Genomic DNA, 20,602 nt, shown 5'->3' with positions numbered 1-20,602 from the left:
AGTTGCCAGGTAAAGGAAATATTCCATGGGTTGAGTTAGGGAAGAAACAACAGTCAGTACATGGGGAATGATGAACTGTTGGAAGTACCTAATGATGATGAATAGCAAGTTTTAACCACCTGAGACTGAGGGTTGTTCTTACTAACACCGTGAAATTATAAGATATACTAATGTAGATTGCTGAGGTAAGAATGTTGCCACAAGGGATGATTGCTAATGTATGGTCTTGATTTCCCTTCCCTGTAGCCAGGTATTATGATGTCATATGAAATTGTGATGATATTAAATTCAAGGAGACTATGATTTTTTTTAAGACATGGTAGTTTATAATTCTTCATTTCAAAGCTGCTGAATACCCAATAAATTCAGCATGTGACTAACTCCTAATTTCTCTTTCAAAATGAAAATGTAGCAGCACAGTATTCCTGCCTGCACCTCTATGGTAAAGAGAGGTCTAGAACATAGCCAGGACACTTTTGTAATGAGAATGCACAAAGTGTGGATACTCTGTGTCGTAACATACTGTTAACTTGGGGTGTTTATTCCAGGCACTGAGTGCTGCAAAAGAAAGGCATGCATGTAATCTTTAACGCTTTTTCTGTAGCACAATACTGTCAGTGCCTCTCGCCCGTGTTCACTGTGCAATCAGACATCTCCATCCCTTCACTCTCCTTCCACTAACTTTGAGTAGAGTTGATCAAGTATTTAACCAATAATGTATCTGTACATTTGAGGGGCGGGGGTGGGAGAGGGTGTGTGTATAGAAAGCTTCTTCTGTTGCTGCTGCTGGACTTTGATGATTTTCTGTGATAAATGGGAGGCAAAAAGATTTGGCATGGAAAGGAGAACACAGGCTCTGCAGCATGCTTATCTCCCTGAAACCCAGTGAGAACTAGTGTGTGGGAGCCCATGGGAAAGAACCTCTCGTGGTATTTGAGGGTGGAACTAAAGGTGTGATGGGGTATTCTCTCACCTGTTGGGAATGCGGTTTTCCTGTTGGAAACCTGATAGGGATTCCCTTCTGTGGCCGTGTCTTTGCAACCACAAGAATGACTTCTTCTGAAATCATGTTGCCTGGAGAAGGAATGTTAGCAAAGAGTTACAAGGCCTCCATATGTCCTAATATGTGCAAAGATCTTGGACAGCCACTAGTTTAGAGGGTTGTCAAAACCTCTGCCTCTTCCCCTGGAAAACCCCACTTCTCTGCCTGCTGCACTGACAGTGCAATGAGGAGGAAACTCCAACTACTACATCTGCACTGGTTGCAGACGTTGCACCCATGTAAGCAAGGGCTCAAATCTCAGGCCTGCTTATGGATATTGCAGGAGGCCCACATTCCTCTTGTTTCTAGCCATGGAATTCATCAATGAGTTGGTGTGGGGACCAGCTCCCCACACCACCATCGCACCTCAGGCTGCCACCACCATTCATGATCCAGAAAATGCTTGCAGGTGCCTGGATTCCCATTTATCACTGTGAGGTCTTGCTCAGAAGACCCAGAACTGTGAGCCAATGTGTTACCTTTCTACCTTGGCAACTGTGAGAGTTTCCTGACATGCTAGCAAGCTTGGCAAGGTTTAGACTCTCAGAGTCTCAACTTTCAGGTATAATCAGTGAACCCTAGTTCCCCAAAGACATCCCCCTACAATGTCCAGTCCCTCTCACCGGACACTCTCAGATATTAAGTTTTCTGCCTCCCAAGAGAGTACGTCAGCCTATAAGATTAACTGAAGACTCACTTCAATACACAGAACTGAGATGGCTCTGTAATAACATTAATAAAGAACAGATATTTAAGTGATACTAATCAAGACAGACAGACAGCTGTAGTTACAAACAAAACACTTTCTAATGACTAGAACTGAATCTTAGCAAGTTACAGTCTTTACCTAAGCAATTTCCTTTCTTATGTCAAGTTACCAGTATCCCTAGCCCTCCAGACTAGGGGAATCCAGTTTTCCACAGGTTTGAAGACTGCAGTACCCTATATCCATTACTCAAGGGTCAACTAAAAGGTCTTTTTGCTCTCCATATATAGCTCAAGGTCCACAGTCTGTACCAAAGGCTTCCTGGGGTACAGATTCTGCCTCCCACTGTGATTGTTAAAGTGTCAGTCTTCTCCACTGCTTGTTTAGCTTGATGGCTTTCTTTATCTTTCATTGTCCTCCGCCTGTAACCAACCCAGACAAACAGGGAAATCTACATTTCTTTGTCTAGGGCAGGCTGGATTTATGTGATGCCTCCCAAATACATTTTAAGAACACAGATGTGTTAAAAGAGAGTTCTAGTTCCAGCACAATCCATACATACAACATGACTGTCAGGACCAGCGTGTCACCAGTTTACATCTCTCTCAACGGTGTCATGTCAGGTATCATTATGACAGTGCTGGGGCAATGAGTGTGTCAGGCTTGACTGAGTTACAGTATACTGCCAGTTGGTACCGAGCAGCTCCAAGGGTCACAAGTGTACAGTGCAGAGAAAATGTGTCAAAGCTTGATCTTCTCCAGTGTCCTGAACAAAACCAATAGAGAAAACAAAAACACCAGTGAGGGCAGGCATTCATACCTTCAAGCCAACATTTTTTAAAAATTAAGTGATAGAAATTATATTGTTTATCTTAATTTCTAGGTAATTTAAAGTGACATAAGGGTCCTGTAAAAAGATGGTTACATATGAAAGTAATTTAATATTCAAAGAACAAAAACAATAAGAAACATTAATGTCAAAAATGAGGTAATGCAGACTGAATGTAATTATCCATAAAATTATAGAACATGTATGTTTCAGGGAACCATCATTTGTGGCGGTGCCCTTTTCCAAAATTTTAGGCATATGCAAGATTGGCTACACAAGTCAATCAGAGGAAAACAATAATTGAAAGGAGTAGCCCAATAGCACTTTTCATCTAACTGAGGTTTTCTACTAATGTAAAATTGTGCCTAGTCTCCTCTGTATTGGAACAATCATCACACCAGATACTACAGCAGAAAACGAAGGGGTAAATTGATGTACATCCACCAAGCCTCTCCTACTATGTAGCCAGATAATTGGCCTTGGCCTCTTTCACAATGATACATTTTCAAGTAAGGAAGACAGATCTTACAATTTTTAATCAATGTAATATATGCTAAGCCCTGGGGATTGGATATCAGATTTTTTTTTTTTTTTTTGGTTTTTGCACCGAGAATGTAAATGTGCACACACCATGGTTCAGATGGCTGTGAATAAAATTTTGGTTTTCCTAACCTTCAGAACCTATGTAATGTAAGAGCTCTGAAGTTATCACACTGGTCCATTAGAGTTACATTTTCAATGGAATGTGTAAAAAAAGTAAATCTATTTTTGTTTTAGTTTAAAATGTTAGAAAAGGTCAGAAATCAGGCCAAAATGTTTCATTTGACCTGAAAACAATTTTTTCATTTTCAATTTGTCAAGTGAATACATTGTTCTCCTTAACTTTTATTGTAAGATCTGTTTGAAGACCCCCAATCACTCCTGAAGCTTTTCTCTGAGCCCTCAAAAATATTTCCTTTTTAAAAAATGTAGACACCAGGACAGGACACAGTATTCAGTAGCAGTCTCATCCATGCTATATGCAGAGGTAATATCCTATTTCTACTTGATATTCCCCTGTTTATATATCCAAGGACTGACTAGCACCTTTAGCCACAGCATCACTCTAGAAGTTCCTTTACAGTTGGTTATCTACCAAGTCTTTCAGAGTCACTATTTCCCTGGCTATGGCCTGTAAATATGGCCTATGTTCTTTGTTCCTAGATGTATGACCTTTCATTTGGGTGTATTAAAATGAATCTTTGAGTGCACCCAGTTTACCAAGTGATCCAGATCACACTTCATAAGTAGGCTTGGCAGGGTTAGATTGTTAATTGGTAAGTGTCAATAAACATTGATTTCACTGTACTCAAAAACAAATGAAAAAAATGTCCATTAATAATTGAAGTTTGCCTATCTGTAAAGGCAGAAAAATCCTGATTGAAATCTTAGTTTTATGTAAAGATATTTACTTTTTATATTTTGACATGTGATGTTGACAGTTTGTGTTTTAACAGTTAAAGCTTTAACTTTCTAAATTTCAACATCTCTCCTCTGCCCCCATAATTTCCCACAACTGAAAATTAAAATTGATTTTAAAAAAGCTTAAAAATAAGCCAATTATCTGTCAAAGTTATAAAAAAAAAATCAAATTCTGCCAAGCTTATGTGTAAGTGACCTTTGCTCATCATTATTTACCAGTCTACCATTGTGGCATATGAAAACTTCAAAGCAGAAATTATTGCATATTTTCTTCCAGATCATTGATAAGAATATTGCATAGCATTGGTCTGAGAACACACACTATTGCAAGACCCCACTAGAAATACCCCACTCATTAAAGGATTCCTCATTACTAATTATTGTTAAACAACTTAAAGGTCTACAATTCAGTGAGTTGTTAATCCATTTACTATTTGCCATACCGATTTTGTATCATTGATTTAAAAAGAGCACCATTCTTCAGAGCATCTCACTTTTTTAAAAGTGAATTTAGTTGAACACATTCTTTTCAGATAGGTGAGTGTCAATAAACAGAGACACAAAAAAGGTCCAACAACTTACCCACAGAAGGCCTTATAGAAAGTCAATTGCAAAGATGGAAATACAATGCAGAAATCCTGACTTGTTCCCAGACCCCGGTCCTCTAGACCAGTGCTTCTCAAGCTATCTGATGTGGGGGACCGGCAATTTTTTTTTTCCAATGTGTGCGCAGACCGGCAGCCGATGGCTCGTGGACCGGCACCAGTCTGCGGACCACCACTTTGAGTAGCACTGCTCTAGACCACACTGACTCAGGTGACTTATGGCTTGAAACAAACGATAGCCCTGAACTACTAAGTGTGCAGCATGATTCAAACATCCACCCAAAATCTGAGCATTTTGATTCATGAATCTTCTATCTTATAAGAATAAGTCTGACCTGCAGATCTATACTAGAAGTGTGAATTATCTCATTGTTTGGAGACTTGTATTTAAAGCTCCGGCAGGGAGTTATCTGTATTAGAAATTAACGAGGTGCAAGAGCTTAGGGGAAAAAAAACCTCTCCCTGTCTACCGAAGGGTTTTGTTGGTGTCATTTATCACAATGACCACAAATAAAAGACATGATTCCTGCCCCCAACCTGCTTACACAAGCTATGATCATATACAAAAGTAGCCAGTGGTTAACGAGAAAGTTGAAGAGGATAGGGATAAGAGATAGGGATAAGAGTCAGTAAAATAATGTAGTAGCTCTCCAAAGACTGGTGCACTGCACTACACAGTAGAGTTGTTGATTACAGAATAAAAACCAATCAATGTCTTAGTTGGCTTATTTCTTGTAAGCCTTGTGGAAGAAATGAATCGTAGGGGGAAAGGGGGACTTGAACAAGAACTTAAGTTGGCAGACCGGCTCAAAGAGTGCGCCAAATGTAGAGGGAAGCATGGGAGAAGTGTCAGGGGACTAACAAGGCTACAATACCACCGTAGAGGCAGCTGTGATATTTTAAAAATCTTTAAGAGTTCTATGTGTTTTTCTTTTCAACACTGGACAGTTAAGCAAGAACGGATTATATGAGCGAGGAGGAAAAAAAAATCAGACTGACTTTTGAAAGGGTCCTAATTCATTTTATGTACCATTCCCCTGGAATACGCATTATTTTAATTTGTGAAGAATGCATTTTGTCATCCCTTACAGCCCACATACAGCAGGACATTCTCCCAGCACAGAGAACCTGGAGATTTTCCACTGCTTTCAACAAGGGAGGGGAAAAGTTGGTCCATGGACATTTGCTGACAGCTGCTCAGTTACTTCACCATCTCCATAAATCTACGCAGACAGTAATTTTAGTATCTAACTACTAGTTTGTACATGCATTTTCCTGATTAGCATATGCATTTGCAACAGACAGGTGCACGTGAGCATGAGTGTGCGCAAACAGGAGTCAGCCTTTAAAAAAGTTGGGCTCCAATTGACAGTACTTCTACCATAACATTTTTACTTGCTCATATGATGCATTTCTGTGGTTTGTAGGCATTGTGCTTGGCCATAGTGGCAGATGTTCCCCCAAGCGCCAAGATGGTTTTGCATTAGAGAGGACTCCAAACTAAAGCCCCAGGTCCAAAACATGCTTAAACTTCAGGCAAGTTTTTATTCAAATCTGGTTACAAATTCTGTGGCTTGGCGCCTTTTCCACTTTATACACTAGCTCTTTCCTCAGATGTTGTGTGCTTCTGTAATCAGTTCCTGGGTGTACTTGGGATCTATTTCACCAGTTACCAAAAATATGCTAAAGATACAGTAAACACAGAGTCAGAACAAAATGGCTAGACAGTATCAATGAGAGTGAGTATATTTATGTCTGCATCTGTAATTTTCACTCCATGCATCTGAAGAAGTGGGGTTTTTAACCACAAAAGCTTATGCTCAAAAAGATCTGTTAGTCTTTAAGGTGCCACCGGCCTCCTTGTTGTTTTAATGAGAATGAGATCACTCTTTGCAAGATAAGATTTGCTTCAGAAATCGAGAGAGTCTAAAACAAAGAGGTTCCTTATCATTTACACTTTACTACATAAGTGTAATCCCACATATTTCTGACCATCTAAAGGAGCATTACTTTAAATGCATCCACTGGGCCATCTTGAACAAACAAGGACATGCATAAGTGTGTGTTGCGGGGAGGGAGGGAAACCAAACTCCAAGAGTTGTCCATATTGTTGGCAGACAGACATTCTGTTGAAGAAAATATGGTGGTTAAAAATAGTAATTCTTAGCACTTTATATTTTCAAAGTGTTGTGCAAACAATCCTCAAAAATGTGACAAGAGGAAATTAGTTTGCATGAATTAAGAATCTCCACCATGAACCTTCATTTATAGTTCAAACTGAACTGCAACTGAATCTGGAAATCCAGTCAATTTGAAGTAAAAGGAGTATTAAAAAAAAAAAAGTGTCCCCATACCCATTTTGAGGGTTTTACAACCACATTTTCATATTTTAAAAAAAATTCCCTCCCCCACCACCTTTTGGCCCACAAAAATGAAGAGGGAACTGACAATGCAGGGAAAACAAGGAAAGGGTGGTCAGAGTGAAAGAAAGGTGGAGGGGGGAATTTTCCTCTAGCCCAAGTGTTCGCAAGATTGGGGCCAAGTTAAACACACTTAAGTGTTTGCAGGATCAGGGCCCTAATCTCTTTCATTTTCAGTAACCTTATAAGTTACTTGTAGCAAGAGCAGGCAAGATATGCAATTGTTACATTAATGGCATCCCTTCAGCTATTAACAGAAGTGCCAAGACACCACAAGAAAGATATTGTGAGATCAAAAGCAGGAATTTGGGAAATCTTCCCAAAAAGAGCCTGTTCTCATGAGATTTCTAGCTCAGTTGCTGAACCCACTCCATTCCACAGAGTAAACTAAGACAGCCTACACTGATTTAGTCACAAAGTGGGCCAAACCACAGTGATGCAAGTTACCAGTGAAGGGGTGAGGGAATTTGTTACTATCAATAAAGGGGTATTTACTCACTGATTGGGCTGCAAGAAGGTTTAAGTTACAACAACTTAGTCTCAGCCCTATGATCCTTCCTGGTCGTTTTGAGTGCATGCCTTCTCAGGTCTCTCTGCGTCCTCTGGTTCGGAATGGAATCACATTCTTCTCTCATTCTCAGTCTGGGCTTTGCCTGCCATCCCCTGTGTATCAATCATGATTACCTCAGCAGGTCTGACTATGTCCCGACCAAGCAATTTTGTTCCCTTCAGAAGCAATGCCACTGGTATCCAGCAACCCAACCACCTTCTTAAAGCAAAATATTATCTATTAGAACAAAAGCACTTAAGAGAAACTACATCTTAAGACAATAAAACAGACTATGCAGGGCTAGCTTACCAAGTGTCTACCCATCTTTCACATGGGAACAACACTTCCTATAGTCTCCCCCTAAGTACCCCAAGTCCTCTATGGTCTGGTTAGCATAGTCCAGTCCCTTAACTCACACCATGGCTCCCTGCTGCTTCAGGGGAGGTCTCCTTTAAAAGCTGCCAAATCTTTTTGATCTCCAAGAGGCAAAATAAAGTTTGCCTCTTCTGTGGAGATAGGATTTGAAAAATCTCAATGCTTGAAAGACCAGGGGGTTAGCATGTGCCTCGCTGTTCTTATCTGGGACCATTGTGTTTCTTTCCTACTTGTGCTTCTCACAACCCTCACTGAATTCAAGCATTCTAGGTATATCCTTGTTCATAAGCCGAATATTTTTGCTAAAAAAGTGACGCATCAAAGAGCGGGGGGTCGGCTTATAAATGGGTCTACACCAAAATTTGATGATTTTAAACTCTATGGAATCATTGAATTTAATATCTAATACATTGTCATTTTGTTTACCTGGAGGGTCCACAGGCACGGAGCCCCGCAGTTCCCTGTGGCCGCGGTTTGCCATTTCCAGCCAATGGGAGCTGCGAGAAGTGACGCCACTTCCCACAGCTCCCATTGGCTGGGAGCGGTGAACCGCAGCCACAGGGAGTGGAGGGGCTCCATGTCTGCAGACGCTCCAGGTAAACAAAACGTCCTGACCCGCCAGCGGCTTACCCTGACGGGCCAGAAGCCAAAGTTTGCCAACCCCTGAAATATAGGGTCGGTTTATGAAAGGGTCATACAGTTTTTGCTATTTTTACCTAACCATCTTGGGGGGAGTCAGCTTATAAATGAACGGGCTAATGAACGTGTATATATGGTAGTTAATATTCCACTATCCCTGAGTTATATAGTTTCTCAATACTAGGTTACATATTGGTATTTTTAGATTTTTACTTAGCAACTTCATAACTGTCACACATGTACTACATGCCCCCAGCAGCAGGACAGCTTCTATGCATTGTTTCATTCTTGTTCTGCAGGAACCACCTCTGGGGGTGGAGGAAAAATGGGTACGTAGGTATCTAGCCCCCTTCAATCCCTGGTTTCTCTCCTGAAACTGCCCTACTCATTTCTAAACATAGTACATTGAAGAGATGAAATTCCAGTGGCCATTTCTACTAAGAGCTTTCAACAGCAATTACTGAAGGAATTTTGAAACAGGTTCCCACTTTTGCTTTTCTTACCATACTACTTAAAATATGCATCAATTCTATAAAAAAAGAAACTCACAGATGAAGTCCCGTATACCCTTTTTGTGTTTAAATTAGTTCTGTTTAAACCCTGTGTCTGTCAGTATGGTTTAAGGGAAAAGAGCTTCATTGGCTAGTCACTAACATTCCCATCACACCCTCTCCCCGGCCTCCAGTCAAGTAAATTGCTGTAGGCAGGCTAAGCAGTGTTGAGAGAGGCAGGAGTGGACACACAGCACATATAACTATGTTTATCTTGAGGCTGATTTAGTTAATGGAACAGGCCAAATTTGGGACAGAGTGTTGGACAGAAATATGTGCCAAGCAGATGATTAATGTGCTCCTTCAGTAGAGCTGAATGATTGTTCCCTTTTCTAATTGAGAGGGATGGGCTCACATTACACAGAGAAATTAAAAGTTGACCCTTATGCTTGCAGAACTATTTCCTTTACCCATTTCCTTATTTCCAACCATCTTCCTAGAAATGATCTCAGAAGAAAGCCAGTTGCTCTTTACCCACGTGACAAATACATAATATTTTACCTTCTTTCTTTACTTCATCATTCCTTTTTATAGCAATTGAACTTTCCTTGATACAGTGATTTACCTGAAGAAATCTATACATAGTCCTATGTTTCTATGACTTGCAGATTTCTATTCCATTTTGTAGTGTGCATAGACCTGCTCACCTCTCTTTAGATCTCTGGGCTTGCCTGTAGATCTCATCAGCTACTGGCCATTGACAAAAACACAATCAATATGGAAGAGAGGCAATATTGTGTCAACAGCAACAAAAGCATTATAATTGTCACAGGAACATGTATTTAGAGTGCCATTTAAGTCTAGAACAAAGTGATCTTTGGAAATGCTACCAAAATCTTAGACATAATGAGATGGTAGGCTCAATACAAAGGCTTGTCTAAACAAGAAGAGGGGGGGTTGGGCGTGGGGGGCCGTACATTGTTTTACACATCCTTCCCATATCAGTGTTGGTGTATAAGGTAGAAGCTAGTCTCTTCCATGCCTGTCATTTGTTGCTGCTTTAATCTGCTCTGTGGTGTTGAAATTGTTCTGCCCTCCCTATTAAGGGTTCTTAAGGTTTCACTTGGGCACCCTCATTTCTTCACAGCAGTTGGTTTTCGCTGGACAGTTTCATATGAGAGCCTGTGTGATGACATCCAGAGTACATGCCCCCAAAAATGTCCAGCATTTGGTTGTGTTTCTGGTAGGTGATTTCTCAGATCTTTGTTGGTGATGAAGTCTGTCCAACCAGAATCCTTTGTAGGTACTTATTTTTGGAAGGGGTCTAGTTTTCTGTTTAACATTCTGATAGACCTCTAGCTCTTGCAGCCACATTAGCACTGAGACTAGGTTTGAAATTAAAATTCGGGGGGGGGTCCCCTGGAGCTGTAGATCTTTGATTTTCGTATATTGTTGAGTTTAATAAACATTGTGGCTGCCTTTTCTATGATGCCACTGTGATGGGTTGGGTCACAGAAACGCCCTTGGGAACTGCCACCTGATGTGCTGGGACTACCTCTACGCCCATTTTCCCTGGCAGCTTGGGACCTCAGATCCCTGCCTGGTTGTGCCAGACCTGCTACAAACAGACCCAGGTCTGAACCACGTCCCCCCAAAAGCTGCAGGCTTAACTGAAAACAGCTTAAGAAGTGCTCCTGTCTCCAGCACTCAGATACCCAACTCCCAATGGGGTCCAAACCCCAAATAAATCTCTTTTACCCTGTATAAAGTGTATACAGGGTAAACTCAAATTGTTCGCCCTCTATAACACAGAGAGATATGCACCGCTGTTTCTCCCCCCCCCCCCGGTATTAATACATACTCTGGGTTAATTCATAGGTAAAAAGTGATTTTATTAAATACAAAATGTACGGTTTAAGTGGTTCCAAGTAATAACAGACAGAACAAATATCAATTACCAATCGCAATAAAACAAAACATGCAAGTCTAAGCCTAATACAATAAGAAAGTGATTACAGATGAAATCTAACCCTCAGAGATGTTCCAATAAGCTTCTTTGACAGACTAGCCTCCTTCTAGTCTGGGTCCAATAATCACTCACACCCCTGTAGTTACTCTCCTTTGTTCCAGTCTCTTTCAGGTATCCTTTGGGGGTGGAGAGACTACCACTTGAGCCAGCTGAAGACCAAAAAAGGAGGGGTTTTTCCAGGGGCATATATAGTCTCTCTTGTGGGTGGAAACCCCTCTCCCTCCCTGTGTAGAATCCAACTACAAAATGGAGTTTCGACGTTAAATGGGCAAGTCACATGTCCATGCATGACTCAGTTTTCTACAGGACGTTCCCAGGAAAGCTCAGATGTGGATTGGTGTCTATCAAGGTTCATAGTTAGCCAAGTACTCCCAATTACTTGAATAACCCCTTCACACTATGTTGACCAAATCTGCCTTAGGCACTTTCTACAGCAAACACTTTAAATACAAACATACAGTCAACGCTCATAACTTCAGATATAAAAATGATACATGAATACATGCAGAAGAACATAACCTTTGCAAAGATATGTTACATGGCATATCTAGCATAAAATATATTCCAGTTATGTCATATTTACACTCCTAAGCATATTTCTATAAAGCATCATGGGGTGCAACGTCACAGCCACTTCCTTCTTGAGGTCTCTGTTGGTCAATATGGTGCTACTTGATATTTTGTTCTTCTAGTGTGACGTTACTGTTTGACAGCTGCATTTCAAGGATAGCTGTTTTAGCACAACTAATTTTGAGCCCTGCTTGGCCTGCTATTTTTGCCAGATTTGTCGGTTAGTTTGCAACTTTTTGCAGGTGTTGCTCAGTAGCACATCAAAGTCCAGGTCTTCTAGGCATCTGCCATCTACCCATGCTACACCGGCATTTATGTTGCTAATACATTTCTCCATGATGAAGTTGCATTTATTTTAACCAGTGCAAGAGGCAGTATAGACAAACTGAGTTTGGCTTAAAACAGGAACATTTTGGTTTAGCTTATGTCTGAATACATTTCAGCTAAACTGAAGTAAGCCACACACACCAAATAAGTGTCCACAATGGATTAACTGGATCAGTTTAAAACCCCATTTAAATTAAACTAATGGAACTTCATGATGTAGTCCAGGCCTATGTTTTCTGCAAATGAAGGGACCTGCAAGGTCAGTGCAATGATTATGATGGATTTTGATTGCAATACCCAGTTACTGAGCGTGTGGAATAGAGAGGGTTTGACTTAGGGTTCTGATTATGGCAGGTCTGGGCGATCTGATAGGTTCGTTAATTAAAATGCTAATAGTCCATGCAAAAATTAAGATAATTATTGGGCAGACAGGCACAATAAAATTTAAATGCACAAATAAAGTAGTAGAGAACATGTTTTTGACAGAAGAATAGCACACCCTCTTTAAACAGTATACTTAACTGTTAGCAGAAATCAGAGTTTGTGACCTAATCATTGGAAGCCAGTCTGGAATGATAAATTGAAGTTGAAGTGAAGCTAGGATTTAAATGACAAAAGCAGTATGTGGCCATCAATTTTTGATGAGAACTTTTCAATTAAAGCAGTTAAAATTTTCCCTTAAAAGCTGGTGGCACAACACTGCCGATTAAGTGCTGTCAAAAGTCTCCAGAACACTAGACTTTAGAAAAGCAATTACTGAGAAGATGAGAAATGACAAAGACAAAGATTGGCAAGGGGGAAAAAATATGTATCTGGATGTCAAACAAACAACAGCAGAAATATGGGAAATATCTAACAAAACTGCAGAGGCCACAAAGTAAATTAATGTTAGAACACTTAAGGAACCAAAACAATTAACAGATATCCTCCAGATCTGGGGTTCTAACCTATATCTGTGATTAAGTGGGAACTATATAATATTTGGAAACAAACGCATTTTGCAGTCCTTGAAGTGAAGAGCTGAATATTGATGAGATTACTTCTAAGTAATCAGTCAAGGGTTGTGATGAAAAAAAAATGTACCCAATAAACTATATTTTAGACCCAGAATATCTGAGATAAGACTAGAAATAGAGGCTATCATCTCCAATGGAAGAAACCAATGTACTTGGTTTTGACAAAGAATTGCAGGTCCATATTAAAAAGATATTTTTTCTGAGGTGCAAGTAACCCACCTATTTCTGAAGATTAAACATTTAAATACATATTTGAAAGTTTACAGATTGATCAATTCCATTCTCTGGAAAAAACAGTAGGAAAATGAAGATTTAAAATGTTTTAATTTTCTTCCCAGGTTATTTCATGTCTGCACAATGTACCATTATCACAAATAATGGTAGATGACTAAGCCTGTAAGAGACATATTATAATTAGATAGATATTTTTGTGTTTCAGAAAGTTATCCCCAAACCATGTTTAGATTACTAAAATTTTCTCCAGCCTCTTAATTTAAAACTTTACTATTCCATGTTAGTTCTTTGCTAACCTAAGTTACTTAAAAATGGGAAAGACTGGGACTTTGAGTTCCAATTACATACTTTCAAAAATAGAGTCAGCATTAGCTATTAGTATTCTGCAACTCACATACACATACAACAGCACACTGTAAATGGAAACGTGTTTGAAGCATGTATCTGGCATGACAAAAGCTTTCATGAGGTTATCACAGTCAGCAAAGATGCAATTCTTCCTGCCAACAAGTGATTTCATATCCAGAGAAATGAAGGAGTTGGTTTACTACAAACAGAGGTTCTAGACAGGTTTCTGAACTGAATCAGGCCTTTAGATGCCAGGTTCCTGGACCAAAAAATGGATCTGGCTCCTGGTCTACAGGAAGCACATAGCAGATGAGGGATGAGTAAAATAATTTGCACTTAACAGAAAGACACAGACATGTTGCCTATCAGGATCTGGCCTGAATGTCAGACAATTGCTTGCTTTCTTGAGCTCAGAAATAATAAGTCTGTTTTCTCTTTTTTTTAAATCCTACCAGCCATATAGCTATCACTTGCTGACATATTGATCAATCCCCACAAGAACTGATTACAACTCACATCACAAATTCCTGATTCTAGCAACTTTTAGAAGGGTGGGGATGAGTGGAAAGAAGTGTATTGAAATGTCTATTATACTGTTTTGTGATTTGGCTCCAGAAAAGTGGATGAGGCAGAGGAAGGCAGAATGAGGCAGAGGAAGGATGTTGGTTGCTCTGCCATTTATATCTATTAGCTTCTAATAGTGAACTAGAATTATTGCCATTAACTACAATGGGAATCTTTCAAGGCTTGTCAACAAGTCCATCTTTAAGGACCTGTTTTGGTTTCACAAGATGTACAACACTGACTCGTATGGAATGGACATGAGATTAAAATGAAGAGTCTTATTTTTATGGGAGAATGTCTAAATAAATTTAATTTCCTGCAGCATTTGTTGACCTGACCTGAGAAACCTTTAAATTAGAGCCAAATACTCTACCCTCTTGTGTATTGGTATGGAAGTGGTCTTAGAGCAGTATGTAATATGACATGGCATATATTTATCTTGATCATTGGGGAAGAGTGATAGCTCTAAAACTGAGCCTTAGGCCCCACTCATTCCCTTTGCAATGTGCAATGGGCTGTAAGTGAGTGGGACTCCAACAGTTTTGAGTCAAAAGGAGCAGAAGGGAGTAGAGCAGCGCCAAAGTGACATTCCCCCTCCCCGCCCCCCATTCCTCTCCAATCCTGTGGGAGTTATTCTGTATGAAAGCTACATGGTTAGGATTCTGAAATAGGCGGGGATCCTGCTGAGGAGGAAAAAAAGGGCTAAAGGAACAGCCACTTTATGTGGCATCATCTGACAAGTTTGCTGGGGAATTCCTTCAGGAGTTAGCCCCCTATCCAAAAGCCACTTCAACTCATCAGAATTCTTCTTCAACTTCCATAGGCTTGGAATTGAGCCTTTCATGCTAACTATTGAGCTGCATAATCCACAATTGAACCGGGAGCATATTCCTTCACTGAAAGACATCTCCTACACCAACCCCTTTATTATTTTGTACAGTAAAAGTTAAACTATTAGCCCATGCAGGGATCGAAAAAGGGCTACCATAGTCCCTCCAAGTCTTTCATCTTGCTGGATCAGACAATCCAGATTCTTGTTCAAAGTTTTCCTAACGTAACTGATAAGATGCAGAAAAAAATCCTGAAAAATGAAATGAAAGACCAGGTTAAGCAATCTCTCACAAACAGTAGTGTTCTATATGCCCTGTTGGAGTCCAGCTAGCATGACACCAGCTAAAAAGAGTAATATTCTTTGTTTAACTCAAATTCAACCCACCACACTGGTGAGGCAGTCCTCCAAGAGGCCATGAGCTCAGAGATTTTGGGTGTGTCTGCTATAGAGCTAGAAAGGTGTGCATTCCAGCTCAAGGATTGATACCCAGAATAGCAGTGTAGCCATTGCTGTGCGAGGGGCTAGCTGTCAGAGGACGTACCTACGGTCACACAAAAGGAGCATGGGTCTGCACTCAAAGCCGAAGCAGTGTGAGGGACTAGTCACCCCAGCTATATTTCTGTTTTTAGCATGCCCCAGCTTGATCAGAGTGAAAGTGGGTATGTCTCATAAAGGCAGAATTTGTATCTTCCAGGTCTAGTGCAGACCTACCATCTGAACACAGGGAATCTGCTCTGCTCATATTCAAGAGGCCTTGGGTAGCTTTTTACTAGTGGCAACATAGACAACACATATGGCTCAGAGAGAAAAACGTAATCAGAAAGGAAACCATTTCCTTTTCTTTAAGTTATCTTTGCACTGGTCCCAATGCACAGCTCCCTTCTTCTCTATGCTGATGGTGTATATTATCTATCCTAGCCACTCTAGTGTATATTTTCAGAGACCTCCCCGGGACCAACTTGCTTCTTATGCAGCAATTGTGCTATTTGTAAGTTATTTGTTTTTGTGGTAAAACTCATAGGCCAGATCAGGAATTGGGGCCCCATTGTGCTAGGCTCTGTACAAAAGAGTAAAGCAAAAGCAGCCACAGCTCCAGACAGCTTACAAGCTATGATCATGACCGGATGCAATATGTGAACAAACAGATAAACGGAGGTGGGAGGCCAAAACCATAAAGATGGGTGGAGCTGGCACAAGTCACTAGTCTCAGTCCTCACCCCTGAATAGTCTCAAACTCTTCTGGATTCATGTAACCTGGGTCATGATTCCCTCATCTAGGAAATGAATATTTAGACCTTAAACAGGAACAATTCCTGCTCCATTAAAATGAGGGTCCCAAGTAATATTAAGATCCTATTTATAGCTAGTTTAAAAAGGATTAGTAAATGGTTAATAAATCATCAAGTCCAACCAGTTGTAATTATTGGAGTTACTCTGTTCCCCAGATCTCCAGGGTGCCAGCAGAGTGTCACATCTCAGAGGCATGCACGGTAAGTGCATCAGCCTCTAGGCCTTGTAGGTGTTAACCCAGTAACTGCTCAGTACACATGGTTAAGGGAAAGGTTTTTATTAGAGCTAGCAGGAAAGGGAAAGGCTGCAGATAACCTAGATACAGAGGCTTAAATAGTTACAGTTCAAAGTGAGCAGGAGCAGTTCCTCTTTGGACTGCCCCAAGAACCCAATCAAGAGTTAGGGCTCTTCCTGCCTAGCACCTGGGGTGTCCTCTCCAGTCTAGTCTCTATTCAACCAAGCAAGCATTTGTGGGTTTCCAGACCAGGCTCAGCTAGTGTATCATTGGAGCCCCACTGCAATGGTTCCATGCCTACCTGCTGCTGATCACCCATAAGTCCCACACAGACCTGCACTTGACAGTTAGAGGCTGTGCCACGGGTGGCTCTGTCCACAGCTCCTGGGGTTTTTCTTCTAGTTCCCACTGCCAAACAGAGCCTGGCCATTTCCTCCTTCACAACCTTTTCCCCTACCTGGCCAGGGAAGTACAATAGGGAGGGAGCCTTCCAGACTTGAATCTTTGTGGCTGGTTCTGCAGCTAGGGTAGAAGTGTTCCTTGAGTTTAGCAAAGCTTCTGACACTGTCTCCCACAGTATTCTTGTCAGCAAGTTAAAGAAGTTTGGGCTGGATGAATGCACTATAAAGGTGGGTAGAAAATTGGCTGCATTGTTGGGCTCAACGGGTAGTGATCAATGGCTCCATGTCTAGTTGGCAGCCAGTATCAAGGGGAGTGCTCCAAGGGTTGGTCCTGGGGCCGGTTTTGTTCAATATCTTCATTAATCATCTGGAGGATGGTGTCGATTGCACCCTCAGCAAGTTTGCAGACGACACTAAACTGGAGGAGTGGTAGATATGCTGGAGGGTAGGGATAGGATACAGAGGGACCTAGACAAATTGGAGGATTGGGCCAAAAGAAATCTGATGAGGTTCAACAAGGACAAGTGCAGAGTCCTGCACTTAGGACGGAAGAATACCATGCACCGCTACAGACTAGGGACCGAATGTCTAGGCAGCAGTTCTGCAGAAAAGGACCTAGGGGTTACAGTGGACAAGAAGCTGGATATGAGTCAGTGTGCCCTTGTAGCCAAGAAGGCCAATGGCATTTTGGGATGTATAAGTAGGAGCATTGCCAGCAGATTGAGGGACGTGATCGTTCCCCTCTATTCGTTCCCCTCTATTGGTGAGGCCTCACCTGGAGTACGGTGTCCAGTTTTGGGCCTCACACTACAAGAAGGATGTGGAAAAATTGGAGAGAGTCCAGCGGAGGGCAACAAAAATGATTAGGGGACTGGAACACATGACTTACGAGGAGAGGCTGAGGGAACTGGGATTGTTTAGTCTACAGAAGAGAAGAATGAGGGGAGATTTGATAGCTGCTTTCAATTACCTGAAAGGTGGTTCCAAAGAGGATGGATCTAGACTATTCTCAGTGGTAGCGGATGACAGGACAAGGAGTAATGGTCTCAAGTTGCAGTGGGGGAGATTTAGGTTGGATATTAGGAAAAACATTTTCACTAGGAGGGTGGTGAAACACTGGAATGCGTTACCTAGGGAAGTGGTGGAATCTCCTTCCTTAGAAGTTTTTAAGGTCAGGCTTGACAAAGCCCTGGCTGGGATGATTTAATTGGGGATTGGTCCTGCTTTGAGCAGGGGGTTGGACTAGATGACCTCCTGAGGTCCCTTCCAACCCTGATATTCTATGATTCTAAGTACAGTCTGGAAAAGTAGCTAACTTTCTAGTTCCAAGACATTTCTCAAACCAACAAAAAAATGAGAGTAGAGTTAGCAGCAAGATACTGAGACGATGTCACTAGAGATGCGTTCAAGCAGCTCAGATCTAGATTTTGGGGTGGGGTGTGTGAGAGATTATGCTTCAGATCTGGATTTCCGGTTCAGCCCATTATAAAGGCAAGCCTGAGTTGCCAAGCATAGATCTGGAAGTGGACCCAAAGTCTCTTCAAGTTTGAGGATTTAGTTTGTTTTTTTTAAACAAAAAACAGGAAACACCTTACCTCTCTGGCAACAAAACAGGTTTGTTCCATTATGATTCCCACTCTATTCCTTCCCCTTTTATTCTCATGCCTCTCCATGCCTCCCCCATGCTCTCCTCCCCACCACTTACTAACCTCCCTTACTTAGGCGAGAGGGAAGAAAGTCAGCATTTCATTTGAGTTGGCAATTCAGAATGGGATTTCTGCAGCATCAGAAGCCACATTGTCTGTAGATGCCAGGAGTGTTCACACAGCAGTTAGGCCTTTTCCTGACTGTCGCCACCCTGCCACCATCAGATTTGCTGACCATCCACCAGCCCAAGATGACAGGCCATGGAAACAAGCTCGGGGCGGAGAGAGAAAGAAACGGGACAGGACGAATATTTCTGCTCCCTGAGGAGAAAGACCAGTGTTATTTTTTGCGCAGAACAGCCATACCAGCAGCACTACCGTATTATCCTGGTGTTCATGGAGGAGGAGTATCTGAACTGGGTACCTCACAGACCTGAAAACCTCACAAACAGAAGAAGCTGGGCAGGAGTTTAGTGATAGGCATTGACTCTGTGGGTGCTCCAGGGCTCAAGCAACCACCAAAAAAAAGAGGGTGGGGGGGGGGTGTCTCACAACCTGCAAGGCCATATTAATCTTTTGTGGGCCCTGGTGCCTGGACAGAGCACCCACAAGCCAGTTTCATTCAGAAATCTACAGTGAGATATAATGTCTTTAAACTGGGAAGTTAGTGAAGACAGCTTGTAGGTGAGTGCAATGATTTTAATATACTGTAATTCATGGTAGTGTAATTATGTAGTTCAATACTATTTAATAATGATTAAATTGTTAAGATTCCAACGATAGGCATTTAATAATTAGAATATGAAAGAAGTATATAAGTATGCCGAAAATAGCTGCCCCAAAACTGGCACAGCCCCCAACCCCCCTAGCGCACACACACACAGACTCACCTCTTAAAAAAAAAAAAAAAAAAAACCACACAACCCACCGGCAAAAACAAAAGTCAGCGCCTGTGGTTCTAGAAATTTGCTCAATAGGGGGAATGTTTTGGCCAAAGTACAATTCTGGCTGCAATTTATTATTTTACTTTTGAGTCAGGGGGATTGGTACACTTTAAGAGGCTCCATTTCAATAGGAACAGGAAGTTACAGCATATACAAACACCCATGTAGTATGTAAAATCAAACATCATCTCTATTACAGTAAAAACAACGAATGAAAGCACTGAAATCCCAAACTATAAATATAGCAAATGGGTGAGGATAAATATTGGTCTAGTAGGCAAGTTCCTGTTTCTAATTAGGCCTTAACAGCATGCCTTATGGGGTTACTATACCATTGTCTTCCATTCAGATATAGCAGTACTGTCCTTTTAGTTATAAGCTTGAAATTGAGCAGTGTGTGTCAGTGTAGCGCCTTGAAGGCGGACACATTCTTTTAATATTACCCCCTAGAAATGGCACTGCAAACTTGAATCATTTGAGGGCAGAACACAGTATGCTTGTTGTGTGTGTTTCCCCTTCAAAATATTTGGAGAACTCTAACAGGTCATAGACCTCTGGTAGATAGAAATTCTGTTAGTTGAAGTGGCAATAACCCAGATTGAATAAAATAAAAATAAAACTTCACTTTTATAAAAACTTCCATCTCAGGATCTCAAAGGATTTTGTAAATAAGCATAAGTTAGGGCTGAGAGATAGTTAAGATAGGGAAATTGATGCAGGCTAATTGAGTGCTTTGCCCAAATTCAAACTGGAAGTCTTTAGTACAGCCAGGAATACAGGCCATATTCCCTGTGGTTTAACACATGACTAGCCTTCCTCCCTGTTTGTTGGGTCCCTGAGCAGATAGATGGGATCCTAGGTCAGCACTGCTCGTGCCTGCAAGAAATGCCTTGGGTGCCTAACTCCAGCCAGCAGGTTCCTGTTTGTGGATCACTAAGCCATAGGTGCTGGAACTAGGGGTGCTGCCGCACCCCCTGGCCTGAAGTGGTTTCCATCATACACAGGGTTTACAGTTTGGTTCAATGGCTCTCAGCACCCCTGCCCTAAG

This window comes from Natator depressus, chromosome 2, assembly GCF_965152275.1.
Source record: "Natator depressus isolate rNatDep1 chromosome 2, rNatDep2.hap1, whole genome shotgun sequence".
NCBI classification, from domain to species: domain Eukaryota; kingdom Metazoa; phylum Chordata; order Testudines; family Cheloniidae; genus Natator; species Natator depressus.
This window is presented reverse-complemented; position numbering follows the sequence as displayed.